This window comes from Equus asinus, chromosome 1 (genome assembly GCF_041296235.1).
Source record: "Equus asinus isolate D_3611 breed Donkey chromosome 1, EquAss-T2T_v2, whole genome shotgun sequence".
NCBI classification, from domain to species: Eukaryota; Metazoa; Chordata; class Mammalia; order Perissodactyla; family Equidae; genus Equus; species Equus asinus.
In genome coordinates this window covers 128,675,669-128,693,444 of record NC_091790.1, presented here as the reverse complement: position 1 = coordinate 128,693,444, position 17,776 = coordinate 128,675,669, and the positions used below count along the sequence as shown (strand labels likewise).

The 17,776-nt window shown below is 33.5% G+C and overlaps 1 protein-coding gene across 2 annotated transcripts in view; it reads left to right on the top strand.

Annotated features, from left to right (window-relative positions):
* Positions 1-17,776, top strand: part of SEMA3A (semaphorin 3A) — a 456,043-nt gene that overhangs the window by 45,713 nt on the left and 392,554 nt on the right. Inside the window, exon 2 of one of the 2 annotated variants that reach the window (XM_070507456.1) lies at positions 6,011-6,044. The exons of the other annotated variant lie outside the window; for it this stretch is intronic. The gene's annotated coding sequence lies outside the window, so the exon portion shown is untranslated. The remainder of the gene's footprint in view (positions 1-6,010; positions 6,045-17,776) is intronic. 2 annotated transcript variants of the gene reach the window in all.

Genomic DNA, 17,776 nt, shown 5'->3' with positions numbered 1-17,776 from the left:
AGCAAATATTTTGATAGAGTCACACATTACAGTCCTTTACTGTTCTCTTTGCTTTTATTATGCTGATCTGATTACTGCACATTTCAAGTTACTTTCTTAATGGCATTCTCTATTTGAAAATTTCATCTATCTGGAATGCTCTGTTCTCATGGATCATAACAAAATATCAAGTTTTTAAAAATCTTTCCTTTAATGTTTTTCTTTAAAGCAGTTTTCCTTTTTTTATTTAAAAAACAGAAGTAGAGGGGCTGGCCCCGTGGCCGAGTGGTTAAGTTCGCGCACTCCGCTGCAGGCGGCCCAGTATTTCGTTGGTTCGAATCCTGGGCGCGGACATGGCACTGCTCATCAGACCACGCTGAGGCAGCGTCCCACATGCCACAACTAGAAGGACCCACAACGAAGAATATACAAAACAACTATGTACGGGGGGCTTTGGGGAGAAAAAGGAAAAAATAAAATCTTTAAAAAGAAAAAAAAAAGAAGTAGAAATAGAAAACTAATGCTGTAAAAGCATCAGATTAATTTTGAAATTAAATTTATGTTTTTAAAATGAAATGAAATGTGCTCTACTAAGCAAAAAAAGGTTCTATCCAATCTTTTGAGATACTACATAAGACTATCTTAATAACAATAGCAGTTTAAGTAATTGATGTTCAAACCAGACTGTTAACTGGAAAGAAGCAGGCAAAGAAGAATGGCCAGAGCAGGGAGTTACTTCGAATACCGGCAACAAAAACTAATTACTAGCTCAAATGACACAAAATTCCACCTACCATTTTTGTCTACTTCAGTGTTGCTCCTTTTTTATTCCAGCTGGTCTTCCAGGAAAAATTAGCCACTAAAGCTTACTTTCTTCTGATTTACCACATGTCATTCTTCATTTGAACCCTTTGGGAATCACCTTAACCAACCAGAAAGCCTGTGGTAAAAACTCCTTGTGATCTTTTATTCTGAGGGATGATATATAAAAGTACATAGAGCTGAGGAGCTGTTTTAGATGACAGCCACTAGGATTCTGCTTTGTGTCCCTATCACGGAATTGAATTACTGGTATTTAACTCAACATAAATGGCAGTTTCATACTATTTGGGGAAGCTGAATGAAAAGACTTTTGGATAAATAAATAATTTCTCTTTCAGAATAAATAATTCATTCATTGTTTCCACAAACACGCAATTTAATACTTAGCCCCTCAAAGAACATAGGATAAGTAGATGAAAGAAACCAGGACTTAATCTCAGTTACACTAAATTGTGAATGTTTTAATTTTTGCCCTTTTTGCATACAAGGAGAATTTTAAAACAATTTACGTTCTGATTGACTACTTAAACATATATCTTGTTGTGTCACTTCTACGTTAAAACATTCAATGGCTCCCATCATTATTAAGCTTTGTCTAAACTTATTTACATGGTATACAGGGATCTGGCTCCGGTTTCCTCTCTACTCTAATCCCCCGCCATATGTGGAGTAGATTTTTCTAATCTAGCGTTACTATAAAGAGAATGCTAGGAATCTACAAAGAGAAATCACTCTGTCTCACTTACCACTGACACCATCTGCTGATGGTGTTTTTTTGTGTCAATAATCCAATGTCTTCCTTTGTCTGCTTGGAAAACTTCCGTTCCTGTTCAGTACACAGTTATCACTGCACTTCATCTTCTATAATCTGCCCCGACTTCTCCAGAGAGAGGCAATTGCTTTCTCCTCCATGTTACTCTGCATGTAGTTCTATCATTTGCCTTATTATAATGTATTATAAGTATTTGCTTATAGACCTCTACTACTCAACTATAAGCCCTTTGAAGGCAGGGTACTCTTAAGTCTTTGAATCTTTGTAACGTGAATGTCAATGAATTCTTGTTAAATTAACTGAGTTTTGCCACATTCTGTTCCATCATTAATTCCTGAAGCTGGCTTCACCCTAAACAATTTTCTTTAGATTAGATTCTTAGAAAAATAATTAATGAACCTAATAAAGTTGTCATCAAATTTAGGTAGACTTTGCTATTCAAGCTCTTATTTTTAATTTTCTGTAACTTCTTTGAAACATATTTTATTTTCTTCTACCTATTAGCTTAAGTAAATGAAACAAAGTATTTTCTTCTTTTTAATTCAGCTCAAATTTAGTGAATTCTGACTCTAACATGAGTATAAACTTTTTGAAAAGTAGTTAGATTCAAAGTTTGGCAAAATATGACCTCTTGGTTCAAGGAAGAAAAGCTTTAAAAGACTAACAGACTGATAAGACTCCATGAACATCAAATAGTACAAAAAACAATATTTGATGAATTAGGTGTCAGTGAATCATAATTATGGAAACTAAATTTCCCCTCAAGTGCTCATGGGCAAAAAGGCAAGTTTAAATGCACTTAGTTTTCCTTCACACACAAACTTAAAACGAAATAAAAAAAATTTTTTCTCAAAATGTCCTCTAATTAGGGCTGCCTTTTATGTAAAATATTTAGGGCAGCCAGATTATTAAGAGAAACCACTTCCCCAAATAGCTGCACACATAATCTATTAATGTTAAATTCCATTATATCATTTGATTCTTTGGGAAAATGATCTTGAAGGACCATGTTCTGAATATGTAAGGCTTTTAGAGTTTTACACTCCATAAAGATCTTCAAAACATTATACAGTTTAGCTGTTTATTTCTTTGCCAAAACTAAACTTAAACACAGTAAAACACACACACACATACCATTCTGTGGGTGTGTGGTTGTGGAGAAATGTGGAAGGCTTTGAGACAAATGATCTATACCTTGAACCAGCATCCTTCACTGACACCTGGCCCTCCCAGCCAATCTGTTTCATGGATAGCCATCCCATGAAGCCTGTTTCTTTAATAAATCATCAGACACAGGGTCAAATTACTATGTTACATATGAAAGGTTAGAATTACTTATTTTTCACATCCATCTGATTGAATAATAATGATCTAACCAGTTTGAAAAGCTCATGCCTTAACTAAGCATGATTATATCCTTATAATAATGACAATTGGAATTTGCAATCATTTTCATTTTTGTCCATTCTATGTGAAATTTTAGCTACTTTTATTCTTTAATAATCACGTTTGTATAGAAAATTTTACTGTCTATTCTTTAGCATTACAGGAATTGCCCAGTTCTTATGCAAAATATTATTTCCCTACTTGGAAAGTATGTTATTTAGTTAACTTTATCGTTTGGAGAATATATATGTCAGAATTTCCTTTCAATTATCTTTGCTTTCCTAAAATCAAGCACATTTCATTTTAATTATTCTCCTAATAATTAAAAGCTGTTGAAATATGCATATTTTCTTTTGAACAAGTTGTATCATAATTAGAGCCCTCTTGAGTAATAAAACTATTCAAAAATAGAAGATAAATGAAACGAAGGATTGTTACATTTTAATAAAATAAAAATAATTGTCAAAGACATAGCCTTCCCAATTGGGTTTATATTTCATTTAGGTTGACAGAGTAACAAATACAGTCCTCAACATTTTGATTGAGGTATTTACTTAGTGTGAAATTTAATGTGTATTTTAACTTTCTATCTCCACAATTTGCCAGGAACATTTATAATAGCATAAAGCTCCTGGTAGCATATTACTGTGTTTATGGTTTCTGTGCTGGTTGACATTTATTGGTATTCTTGTCCGTGATATGTTCAGAAGGAAAGTGTTCGTGTCCATTTCCCTGCCTCACCTTCCTCCTTCCACCAACATTCTCAACAGCAAATTAAATTAGGACAATGTAAACATTTTGACTGCCTGTTCTTTCTTTAACATGTCTTTCTTGTGTGCATCTTACTGGATAGGACATCCTTGAATGAGAGGTCATGTTTTATGTCCCCTTCCACTCTCATTGAAAATTTTAACAGCAAAGATTTTGTTTTAAGCCATTGGAATTCTTGGTCATAGCCCTTCTTTGATTTTTTATTTTGAAATGATGATATAGGCCAAAAATAAATTATTGATATCATTCCTTAATTTAGAGGCATTTGGAGAGGCTGGGAAGGTAAGCATAGCTATTCAGATAGAATTATTCCAACTTATGTTCAACAGCTTCTAGAAAAGGTAGAGAAATGGGATGGCATTTATTATAGTAGTCGAATAACTTAACACCCCAGGATCCCTCTAACATGGTTTTCTTCTTTACCCAATGGTATAATCCTCACTCTAGAAGCCCCATCCTTTGGTAATGCATGTCCTCACATCTTCCCAGAGTAAGTCTTCTTACTCTTGATCAGAGAAAATGCACATAAAATATGTTTATTTGATTAGCCAATATTTTATTTTATTGTGTTAAAAATATTTAAAAATGGAGAACAGCATGTGTGAACAATGAAGTTATAGCCTTCCAGGGGAGATTAAGAAAGAATTTGAAGTTTTGAATAGGAAGCCTAGAGATAAAAGCTACAATATTTATCTGAAAATGTAAAGATTAGTGTTAAAAGATATTAAGTTTAAATATCAAAAGTTGTTGCAATGAGTATAATGGTAAGTTTCTCTTTGCTAATAGTCAAGAAGGGACATAATGTTAAAGCTCATTAGGAGATATTTAAGTTAGATTTGTAAGAATCCTATGATTTTACAAGTTAAAATTGGGAGTAAAGTTGTGTTGCGAACATTTTCTTCTTTTAAATCATAAAAAAAAAAGATTTACCTGAACAAATAAAGTTAGATAGATAGACAGATGATAGATAGATAGGTATTTAAACTGCTATGACAAAAAGTAAATAAAGATATAGGGAATCAATTGAAGTAGGCAATGTCTGGGGAGGAATGTAGTTCTTGTTTACAGGATGGCTGGAGAAGGCCTGTTTGGTGAAGTGACGTACATGAGGTAGGGACACTCAAGTTTATGTACAAGGATTGTGTTTATGCTGAAGGAATAGCAAATACAGGAGCCTCAAGACAGGACTCTGTCTAGTGTTTTCAAGAAACAGCAGAGAAGTCAGGGTGGCTGGAGAGGAGGAAGGGTAGGCAGTGCAGTCAGAGGTGTCAGAGACCATTTGAAACTTACAAACCATCACACAGTGACAATTTCATATTCAAGTCTTATACCTATAAGTCTTTCCATAGTATTCTCATAGTACCAAGACTACAAACATGTCTCCTTTATTCTGTATTTATCAAAGAAAATTTTTTTGCTTTTTATAAATTTTATATTATGTTACAATGAATTAAAATGTTGTAGTGATTACTATGATCTACTGGAAGGCAGGTTTAATACTTTATTCAGCACTACACTGCCAGAATCTGTTAAAATGGTTTTCCTTAGATGGCCAATGTACATATTTTCTCAATGAATGCGCGAATAATTCAAATCTCCTTTCACATTGAGAGGTAGCATAACATGGTTAAGAGCAGACACTAGGTGAGACTGCCTGAGTTTGAATGTAGGCTCTTTAAAACTTTGGTTACCATGGGAAATACAATGAACATCCTAAATTTATAACAATCTAGTTTTTTTGATCCTAATTAGCTTCAATAGCATACAAAGCTCTACTCCTATACACTTCTGCTCTTCTCCTTTATGTTGGTGGTCAAATTATAATTTTGTATATTATGTGCCCAATAATAGATTTATAATTATTTTTATGCATTTGTCTTTTAAATCATGTAGAAAATAAAAAGTGGAGTTACAAACTAAAATTTCAGTGACTATTGCAGTGTTCTTAACTATAAACTAATTTACATTAGGTTATTCCTCACATCTAAGCTGATGCCTGGGAATAACTGATTATCAAGAGCAATATCCAATTAAAAGATTGAAATGCCATTTTTTGTTAGCAATTTCTTATTATAATTGAGATTGTTTAAATGCAAACAGTAAAAATGTTTTCCTGGTATTAAAGGACTATAAAATTTAAAATTTTGAACAGAATTTCTATGACAGTAAGTTTATAGTTGAAATAAAACAAAATTTTGTAACAAAAACACAAACTGGTCATAGGATTTTTGGTGTGAGGAAATAAATTTACAACCCATCTGTATCAATTTATTTTTTCAGAAACGTTAAAGTGAATATTCCTGTCTTCTGTCATGTAAGTAAACATTTTACACAATGATATTCGTTAATTAAAAATCTAAAAGAAGGTTTTCGTCACCTTACAAGAGTTCAAGACCAAACAACATTGAAGCTATCCATATTTATTATAAATTTACATTTTGTAGTGTCTTGTAATGCGTACAGAGTATCTGAAAGAGATTTGAACTATTTATTTGTAACAAAGCAGAGCACTATTAAATCACAATATAGGTAAAATACTCTTTATTCAAGATTGGAGTAGAGTTTCTCTGCACTGAAATCAAATATCTATTTATAATGCAGCCAAATTAAGAAGTTTAGCACAGAGCTAAATTTTAAAATATGATAGCCAGTTACAATAATCAAGCAAATTAGGGTTTTTCAAAGGATTGTGCCTTAAAAATTGCAATTACCATGGGAACCTTAATGAACAAAGCAGGAACTGAATTTTATTCCTTCTTGGAACAGGATTTTCTAATTAGTCTGCTATGTTAGAGCTGTGGATCCATATGGATTAAAAATAGATGAATAGCCTCTGCATCATTTTCCCTCTGAAAGTTTGTCTTTACTCCAAAGCCTTTGCTCCAAATATTGCTTTAAATTATACCTGCCCAATTCCAAAGTAAACGCAAAAAACCTGAGAACATTTTCATTTTTCTGAATCTCAAGTTCCTATCACTTTTCCAATCTGGTATCTGACTAAAGGTTGATAGTCTATTGGTAAAGCTTCTGTCTTTCTTGTTTTAAACCCAAAGTTCCTTGTTTCAAAGATCTTTTTCCAACTTTATAACTTTGCATTTATGAAGTAAATGCATGTGACTAGAACTTCCTTTTAGGGATGCTGATTAGCAAGGAAGAACCAGCAATAAATAAATGAGCTCCTGAATGTCCCACCAATAACAAAAAGATATCAAAGTTTTCTGTTAAGTCAGAGCAAGCAAGTCTAGATTACATGGATATACTTTTTGAGGCTTGTGGAATTAGGTCTACCTTATGCTTTAAAGAAATTCTAAGAGTTTAGTTAACCATTGGTTGAGTATTAAATATATGGTAGGTAATTTTGTTGCTATATCCCTATCATACAACTCAGAAAAATAAGCACAGAGTGTATCTAAATTGTCCAATGATACACAGCTTGTAAGTAGCAATTTTGATATTTGAAACCTGTTACTAAACTCTCACTTGAGGGCCTATGCTCCCAGCTGCGCTGCTTCCAATGTCTAGAAGACCAGGGCACACACACAAGCAAACTGATATCAGCTTAAAATTTAAATATGACAAAATGCCAAAACAAGCCAAATAGTTCATTCTTTACATCCCCAAATGTTTATTTAGAAAAATTCCAACCTACAGAGATGTTGGAAGATTAGCAAAATTAACATCTGTGAAATTTATGAACTAAGTTCATCAGGTATTAACAGTTTTGCAACATTTGCTTTCTGCTGTTCCCAAGCAGCATTTTTCTCTGAATCATTTGAGAGTAATTGCAGACATTATGAAACACAATCCCAAAATATTTCAGCAAGTATATTCTAAAACCTAGGAAATTCTCTACTTAAATGACAATTTTGTTATGACACCCTACAATATTAATTTTGATATAGCAATGTCAAAAAAAATTTTTGAAACTTGTTAATAGGCAAAAGAGATTACTGAGTATCCTTTCATACACTCATTAGTACGAAGTGGTAAAATTAGTAAATTTTCTATTAGCCAGTTTATTTTATAACACCTAAGGTTTATAAAATAGCAGAGGTTAACTTGTAAATTTCTGTTTGCAGAGGTGAAAATGATTTCTATCTATTTAAAAATATAACCCCAATGGCTATAGTTTATTTCCCTAGTTTTGTATCTAACCCAGCAATGTTATCTTAATATTCCTTTGTGAATTTGCCTTTGGAAACCTAGCTCCTCGTATAATCTTTGGTCTAACTTTAATATCTAACTTGTTCCTCACTAATTAATGAGCTAGATAAAATCTTTGTCGTATATATTTATTTCATATTTGTGAGTCATGTTTTTAACTTTTTGAAAATTATTCTTTAACAATAGTCCTATCTAAATACAGTTCTTATTCAAATTTTCCCCAACTGTTTCAACAGTATTCCTTATAGTTCTTTATTTGTATGATTATTTTGATCCAGGATTCAATCAAGGACCTTGCATTGTAGCTGTTTTACATGTCTCTTTAGTTTCCTTTAATGTGAAAGAATAGTCCCTCCACTTCACCCTGTCTGTTTTGTTTTTCATGATATTGACTTTTTTTTTCTTTTAAGAATGCAGCCTAATTGTGTTAAAGAATGTTCTGCCATCTGGATTTGTCTGAAGGTTTAGTCATGCTTAAATTAAGGTTAAACAGTTTTCGGAAGAATTCTACAGGTGATATTGTGCACTTCTATTATATCAAATTCACTTAATGAATGTTTGCCTCCTTTTTGAAGATGCTAAGTTTACTCACGTGGTTAAGGTGACTTCTGTGAGATTTATCCATTGTAAAGTTACTGTTTATTGCGTGTATTGGTCAAGCTATCTATGAGGTGTTACTTTGAGACTCTGTAAAGATCCCATTCCCCGACAACATTTTAGCCAATGATTCATCATGTTCTGATGACTCGTGCTTTGGCCAATTATTACACTGGTATTTGCAAAACCAATTCGTTCATTTTAAAATGTCAGCGTTTATGGGCAGTAGAATGGTTAAGGGAGCTCAGGATTGGAGTCAAGAGATAAATGCATACATATGCATAGCTTCCAAATTTCGAAGAATGGTGAACCTTGGTTATAAAACTATTTTTTAAAATATAAAACAAGCAGACAAATATCACAATTTATCTACTTTTTAAACTGGTATCAAATAAGCTACTCAGGTTAACAATGCAGGGGTTAAACCATAAATATCATTATAAGGCTCAATAAAGTATCAATTAATAGAGCTATCAATAAATAGAGGAATTTATAGTGAAACAGTGTGTGTGACCTTGAGCCTAATTTTCCCCATCTGCCAAATTTGGAATAATAATCCATACTTCACAGGCACGTTTTGAGGATTAATTGAGATGCTACATGTAAAGCATGGATCATATTTCCTAACATGTAACAATGATTTTTAAATGTTAGTTATTTTTACTGTATTACATTGTCCTATCCATCATATGATCTAGTATTTTCAATTTTTTTAAAATTACTAATATGAAACAGTGGAAGGAATAAAATCTGCGCTGCTTTCAGATCTTTCCTCTCTACATATGCTTTTGATGGATTTGCTTTCTACTGTATGTTCTGTTTCATACCTTAAATCTCTTGTTCATTGTTTTAAAATGGCCACATAAAATCCTTAGAGAATGTGATTTTCATTCTTAAAAAACCTTCATTTAGAGAGGATGTGGCAATAGCAGCAGTACTCTACACATATGGTAATACATTCTGTGATGTCATAAAGGCAGCAGTTATAAACAGCAAGTTCTTAAATGAAAGTCAGTAGTGGAAAGAAAGAAATGTACAACAGAGTAATAATTCCAGGAGCATGTATGGAAAATTAATTAAATGAAAACTATTAAAATACTTTCTGTCTGTAAAAGGTGGTATTTCCTTCCAAGGGTAGAAAAGTAACTTTTATTGAATTTTTTATATTTGGGTCTTGAAAAAACAGCTTGATAAACAGAAATAGAAGTTTGCTCTGTGCACTTGAAATGCATGTCCACACATATATGTGTGCATGCATCTGTGTGTGAGTGTGTGTGTGTTGGGAGAAAGCTGTGCAACATCCTTATGCAGGACACTGTTTTTAAATTTAGGGAAGCTTTCTAAATTTTCAGTCATTCCTATCTGGAGTACTATAGCCTGGGAAAATGTCATTGCATAAATTATCTCAACCATAGTGTTTGCTTCTGTTTATATTTTTGAGTTAAAATGAAAGAAGTCAGGGAAATAGTTCAGGAACTTTAAAAATCCCTCATTGACAAATAAAAAGTCTTGCTTTTAAAATAACCCATGCAGTCTAATCTGTACACCACTTAGAGCACAGCTACAAGGTTTGCTCATCAGGAAAGGACAAAGGGAATTTGGCGATGTTTCTTTGTAAATGATCTAGCTCTTGTTTTATTTGCCTCTTACTTTGAACTATTTCTATATCAAAGTCATGGCTAGTAATGAAAGAGCTTTGGGGGGATTTCTGACTGACAGTTACCATTACTAATAAATTGCCTCAGAATGTAAAAATGTGACCCCTCATGTGGTTCAACCACATTGTTTGCAAACTGTGACTAAGTATCAAATTCTGGCTTTTTACTAAGCACTCACCATGGAACAATACAGTTTCACTCTTTAGTGCTTTCGCACTGATTGTGTAAGTCATAATTAGAGATTCAGCTGGGGATGAATAGAGAAGGATTCGGCTGTGCAATTGGCTATAACCACTCTGACCCTGCTTGATCCTCACTCCCTAAAAATCTGTGACCTCCTGTAGCCTCTTGCATGATCCATGTATATGGTTCGTCTTGCCTCTCTACCAACCTTTTCATCAGTAGGCTTTTCAAGCCATTACTTTGCTTTGTAGCCTTATCAAGGCATTCGTTTTGAGCTATCATAAATAGCATCCAGGAGTTCAAAGCTTTCCCAGCACAGTAGGAAAAGTCACAATGGATTTCTTAGGAAAGCAGTTGAGAAATGTAATAGAATTTTACAGAAATCATGCATTTTAAAACAAGTGCGCATTTGAATTAGAGAAGAACCACAAGAGAATGGAATAATGGGGATGTAGATACAAGGGGTCTATTTTATAGAGTCTATTATATTACCAGGATTCAACTTCACAAATTTTAATTTAATCCATCAAGATCTAGTTTACAGGTGGTTCATGATCTCTTGTTGAAAGAAAGCAGAAGGAAAACAAAAAACATAAAAAGAAAGAAAACAAACCTGAATCTAAAATACTGTCTTTCTTAATCCAGCTGTTTCATGTTGACATGAGAAAAATATAACACCAGAAAATTTCTCAACGTGTGTCAGGGAAAACATAATTTTTCAATGGAATTTTTACATGTCTTTTAAAATTTTAAAAGCTTAATAAATTTGAGCCCATCCCACTTTATCCCATTTGTTTTGTTATAACAGTAGAATCCAAGAATATATGTCATACCCAAACGTCAAGATTTTAAGAAATGGATGCAGTTATGTTAGTAGTAGTCTATTTTTTCAAATGGGTTTAATATAAAAAGCTGATTTGGCTGATATTTTGGAAACACCATAATGGAAGTAATAAGACATAAAGTCAATGATTCATAGTAATTTGGAAGCAAGGGACAACTAGAATTTCAGCATCCCTCCAAGATAAATTATTCCTGACAATAAAATATCTTATTACTTCCCGCTTAAGTTTATGCTCCAGTGACTGTGCTTTCTACTTTGTCCTTTAAATATGTTCAGATGTTAAAATAGAAAATTTTAATCATAATCATCTTACAACATTATAAAAAAACGTCCCAAGTAGGCTGCTACCATTTTTTCTTCTATTCCACAAATCAAGTGCCACATAGGAAAGAAGGCTGTCTGTCCACCTCTGTTCATGTTCTGAGATGTGGTCAGCTTTTCTCCTGAATGCACACCCACACACAGACACACAAATGCATGTGTGTACAAACATTTTTGAATACACTGACTTAACTGCAAGTCCATAATCTTCTACCTTAAACCTTAAGATTTGGGGGGCAATGACATGTTATACCCCCCACCCCAAGAATAGCTGGGAGTTCTATCTAATAGCTGCCCCTGTGTCAATGTAAAGCTAGTCTTTTAGGTGCAGATATCCTGGGAAAATAGTCAAATGGCTTTTAAGAGTCCAAGTGCGGAGAAACACAAATACTTTTGAATGCTTTAAAGGCGCGGGGTTAAATGCTCCCCCAAGCAATTTGCCATTTCCGTGTTAATTCAGTTTGTAGAAACACATAATTAGATCTCCACTACCTGCATTTGTTATTTTCCTTATGAGAAAAACATGTGGTAGAGACAGAGCAGTGGCTACATCGGGAAGGGAACACTTCATGGGGGGCCTTTACATCTGCTGAAAGGCCACAACTACTACGTTTCCAACAGAAAACAAAGCAGAATTACAGTTTATTCCTTTATTGAAAACTAGCACCTCTCCCTAAAACTAAAATAGGTGCTTTCATGTAGCATTGGTAATTTTCTTCTTTACAGGTGTTACACAAAGCAGCCTGGGGAGTGTGCCTTCTGGGCTGGGAATTAAAGCCAGGCTGCTCACTGAATCCTATAATACATAACCATACAGGCACAGGCTGACATTAAAAGAATGCCTTCTATCTTTAAAATTACAGAAGAAAATGCCCTCTGATGAGTAACCACAATTACTACTTGTAAAAGAAAAAAAATGTGTTGTGTATGATTTTCTATATATATATATATATGTATATATATATTATGTGCATGTATTATTGTGTATAAAAATATAATGATTCATGTGAATTTGTGTTTTCCTTTAACTAGCAAACAATTGATCATATAATACAAGAAGATAGCATGTATTTACTTTTGTTTATTCTTGTACTAGACCAAAGAAATACTTAACAGCCTTGTAATATTAATTTAATGTGACTTACCCAGTGGGAAAATTGTCTTTAAAATCAATTATCATATAATGCTACTCCATAATGTGATCTGTATTAATCTTTCTTTCCGAACAGGAAAAAAATGAAAACTTTTAAGGGAAGAGTAAGCATAATATTTACATTTCCTTAATAACATTAATACTACTGTATTTTATATCTCACAGTAGAAGAACCTTGAAACCAGTACATGACTCTCTGAGAAATGAAATTCTTATATAATTTTTATAGTTTCTATCTAAATTAATTTTTTTCAAAAATGCCTATTTCCACAAATTATATGCCATAGCATAGTTTTTCTCACCTAACATATTTGGTCCAAGAATGTCAGTGATTCAGAAAACACATTTGCTTTCTCCTTCTCATTTGGGAACAATTAAATCAAACACAAATAAATTAGATTTCTTCTTTTAATTTGAGAAGAACTTAAACAATGGAAGTTTTCTATCCATCCAGAAGTAAGTGAGTTTCAGGGAAGGAGTCAATTGTCATCTACGAATCCTAGTAAATGCTAAGTTCAATGTTAATAATGTCCAAGTTATTATCCTCTCGTTTTGATTTAAAAACATTCGGGCAGCTGTAAAATGCCAAGGAGGTAACACAAAAAGTTCTGATGTGAAAGGTGCCACTGGGATTTGTGTAGTGTGGTAGACCTGGGATGAGAGATTTTAGAGGGCTGCAGAGAAGCAAAATAGAACTTTGAACTATCATATACCTGTGATTGTAAAGCCTGCAGTGAGGAATTGAGAAAGGGTGATGCACTTGAAATGTGCGACACCTCTGAAATCAAGAGAAAACTCTTCTAAGAAGTGAATGGTCAGAAACGTCACAAGCCACAGAGATATTAATCAGGACAAGAAGTGAGAAAAAGGCACCAGACTCATTTATGTTAAATGAAACAGCCTAAAGCTCTTATTCTAGGTTCTGGGAAATTGCAGGCACACCATAAATGGTAACTCTTATTACTTTCAATAAGGAGGAGTGAGATGAAACTCAATTTTAGAGTCTTAAAAGACTGTTTGAATAGGAAAGTGAGGGAGTAGCTGGATTATACATGTTTGAAAATTGAGAGACAGAAATCAAAAATGGATTATCAGTCAACACGGCTTTTGGTTATTTTGTTAGTTTGCTTATTTTTACTTTTCAAAATAACTGTCCTAGTTATTTGAAAAAATAAACTGAATAAGACATGAGTCATCTAGCACAATGCCTGGCATACAGACTCAGAGGGGAAACAAGCTCTTTGTTTACCATGTGCCGTGCCCAGTTTTATAAGCTTTGCATGATTTATCTCATTTAATTACCACAAAACCCTACGGGTTAGGTAACACTCTACAGAAATAGGTGATTGTTCTAGTATGTCAATTTATGTAAAAGGAAACAACAGTCCATAGGGGTTAACTAAACTTTTCAAAACTACTCACCTAGAGAGTTTTGTCTGACTTCCCTCCACAGTGCCACATTTCATGTTAGGGGCTTCCCGAGCCCACATATGAGATAAAAAGGGAAGAAGTTCATGGAGAATGCCACGGCAAAAGTACAGAGGATTTTCTGGGAAATACCGGAAGTTTCAATGTAAAATAAACTCTCAATAAATGTTTATTGAGCAGCTGACTGATACTTTTTGCACACTTTAACTTTTCTATGTATCACAATTTTAATTAGAACTAGACAATTGAAGTAACAAATAAGATAAAGTAGATTATTATTTGATATTATAAGCATATAGAAATGCTGTAGCTTTGTAAAATTTTGAATTTCTGACCTGGTGTTTTAGTATGCCTTTAAAAACTTCAGTTATAAACTTGGAAATGTAAATCATCAAGATTTTGAAAAATCTCAAACAAAACCATCCCATTTTTGTGTTTTCTTTGCCAAAGAATATATGTCATGTTGCCATTTATGCAACTGTTTGGACAAAGAATAAAAAATCACACACCTTTTCTTAACTTATATTGGACAATAATACAAAGCTATCATCAAAATCATTAACAAAGGCATCACCAAAAAATTAACACATGCTAATTGCTTATTAACTACTAGTTATCCTGCTAAGAGTTTATCCTTATTTCACAACTAATGAGGTAAATACTGCCTTGATAAGGAAACCAAGGATTCAGATGTGGTTCTATATAATTTCTCCAAGGCAAGAAAATAAAGAGTATACAGATAGAAAAGAAAGAAAACTTTTGCTATTTTTCTCATGGTTTCTTCTTACATGTCACACCTTCAACCAGGAATGCTTCCCAGCTAAATATATTTCAGCATTTGGAAGTTCGTCTAATTAGAGTGAGTTGGCAGGTAAATTCTTTTACTTTTTGTTTTCCCAAAAACAAATCTTTTAATTCACCTTAGTTCTTGAAAGATAGTCATTCTAGGTATGGAATTATAAGTTATAACAGTTATTTTCTTTCAACATATAGAGGACGTTATTACAGTGCCTCTAACTTCCATTATTGCTGTTGAGATGCTAGTGCATTGTCATTCCTTTTCAAAGGCTATATGTTTTCTTGTCATTTATAAAATTTTCTCTTTGCCCGTGAGGTTCTATTAGTATTTTACATTACTATAATTACTATTATAGTACAATTACATATTATATCACTATAATAAATCTTACTCGAAAGTTTTTTTCATTTACCCTATTGGTAATTTCTTATTCTTCTAGGATAAAAAATTGGATTTCTTTCCCTTATTCTGTAAATTTATATCATAATTTTATAATTATATCTCAAAATTCATAATTATGTTCACTTTTTAAATATAAGCTTTTACCTATTCTTCTATTCTTTTATTCTGGAATTTCAGTTAGATATATCAGCCTTTCTCAGTTCACCTTCTGTGTCTCATAACTGGTATTTGATATTTTAACTCCTTTCTGTGGATTGCTTTATGAATAGTTTCTTTGGTTTTTTCTGCCAGTTATTGCTTCCATCTTGATACACTGAATGTTTTACTTTACTTTTTCCATTTCTAAAACTTTGATTAGAATCCTTTTTAAATTTTCACAGACATTTTAAAGTTTCTTGATCCTCACTCAAATTTTCAAACTTACTTTTATTTCCTCAAATATGTAAACCATGCATATTTAAATTATTTTCTTATACACTTAATATATAATCTCTCTAGTTTTCACTCATGGTACATTTTTCCCCAATGAGTTTCTTGTTTTTTATCTGTGTTTAAGAGTTCTGAATTGAAATTAAGGTTTTGTAGTGTCGATTTTGCATTTGCTTCTGTCAGTTGCCTGGGTATCCCTCCTAACAACTAAATTGTGTAAAATCGAGGAGCAAATCTACATGAAGACCAGATTATGGTTATGAATTCTCAGAGGATATTTCATTTTCTCTCACACAGTACCAGTGACATAAGGACATTTATTTACTGTTCCTCCTGCTGTGGGTTTATTGCAGGTGTAATCCTTCGGGAATGCAGCTTTATAGAGCAATCTTCTATCATGTGCTCTACTCAAGCATACCAAGGCTTTATCTTGTGTCCTGTGGACCCTGAGCAGCCATCAAAACGGAAACTTGAAATCCCCTGGGTTTGCTGCATCAACGTAGGGGACAAACTGGTGTTTAAGCACCACTAATTCCTAGGGTTCCACCTTCACTGCTGTTTTTTTAGGCCCATATGGATTTTTAAATTTTTCACCACAGAAAGGCATTTAAAAAGATACTTGCTACATTTTATATAGCTCTCATTTGTTTTCATTGAGAGGCCCATTTACAGTTTTGTCTACTAACTGCTGGCAATGAAAATCGTATTTGTGCTATTTTCAAAACTCCAATTACATATGCCTTCTTTTGTTACTTATTTGAATGCTGCTTTTCTGTATATTAAACATGGAGGTTTTAGTTTTAAAAAATTTCATTTGTTGTTTCAATCAGCCATCAACTTTCATACTGGTAGTGGAGTCTTTGTTAGAACTGATGCAAAAGACAAATTAATATTGATATAATATATTCAGGAAATCTGCCTCTAGTATTCCACAGAAAACTGGGTTCCTACGAATTATACCTCAGAAACAACATCCCTGTTTTACCTTAACTATTCTTTAAAGATTAGCAAATAATGCTCAGAATGCTATGAGCTGTTGATTTTATAAGAAAATCTTTCTTAACATGACAGTCTATAAATTCCTGATTTTCCAAATCGTGTGGTGCACATTGGGGTAAAACTGAGTTAATTATCTACCAGCACTTATCTGTTAAAAATGCTTTAAACTATAAGTAACAAAATACCTGACCAATAGTGGCTACACAATATATCATTACTTCTTTATTTAAAGATGCCTAGGGGCCGGTCCAGTGGTGTAGTGGATAAGTTTGCATGCTCCACTTTGGCAGCCTGGGGTTCATAGATTTGGATCTTTGTCATGGATACACACTGCTCATCGAGCCATGCTGTGGCAGAATCCCACATACAAACAGAGGAAGATTGGCACAGATGTTAGCTCGGGGACAATCTTCCTCACCAAAAATAATCATCATCATCATCATCATCATCATCATCATAAAAAGGTGCTAGAGGTAGATTGTTTCATGGATGATCCAGCAATTAAAGAATACTACAAAAGAAAGTATTTTCTTTGTAATTCTTAGTATGCTCTTAATTGTCTTAATCCTCCTTGTATCTTAGCCACAGATGTTTTCCATAACTCTAAGAATCACATTTGCAAGGTAGAAACAAAAGGGAAGGAGTGATGCCAGGCAGTTCTTTCCTTCTGCCTATTTCTTCTCATCAAATTATCTTCTGAACAAGACCCCAGTAAAATTCTTGTTAGGTTACTTTGGTCAGGACTGGGCCACATCACTATTTCTGGCTTCAAGAGAGACTAGAAGAAAGAGAATCTTCCGGTAATTGATAAGGGGAGGGAAGTTGGGAATAGAATGTGTAGGGGAGGAAGACTTTTCCTCTACGGAATGTGGGTTCATCTGGCTGGAGAATGAGTTAAATTCACATGAGACAGAATAGCAAGGGAAAATTAGACAAAGTTTTATGAGGACCATGGCCCAGGGCCTTTCTTCCCGAAGGAAGAAAGGGCACTGAAGAAGTGGGGTGCACAGAGTGGTTGTATACCCCCAAACAGGGTGTTTCACATATGATTGAAATGTCCCTCCCACAA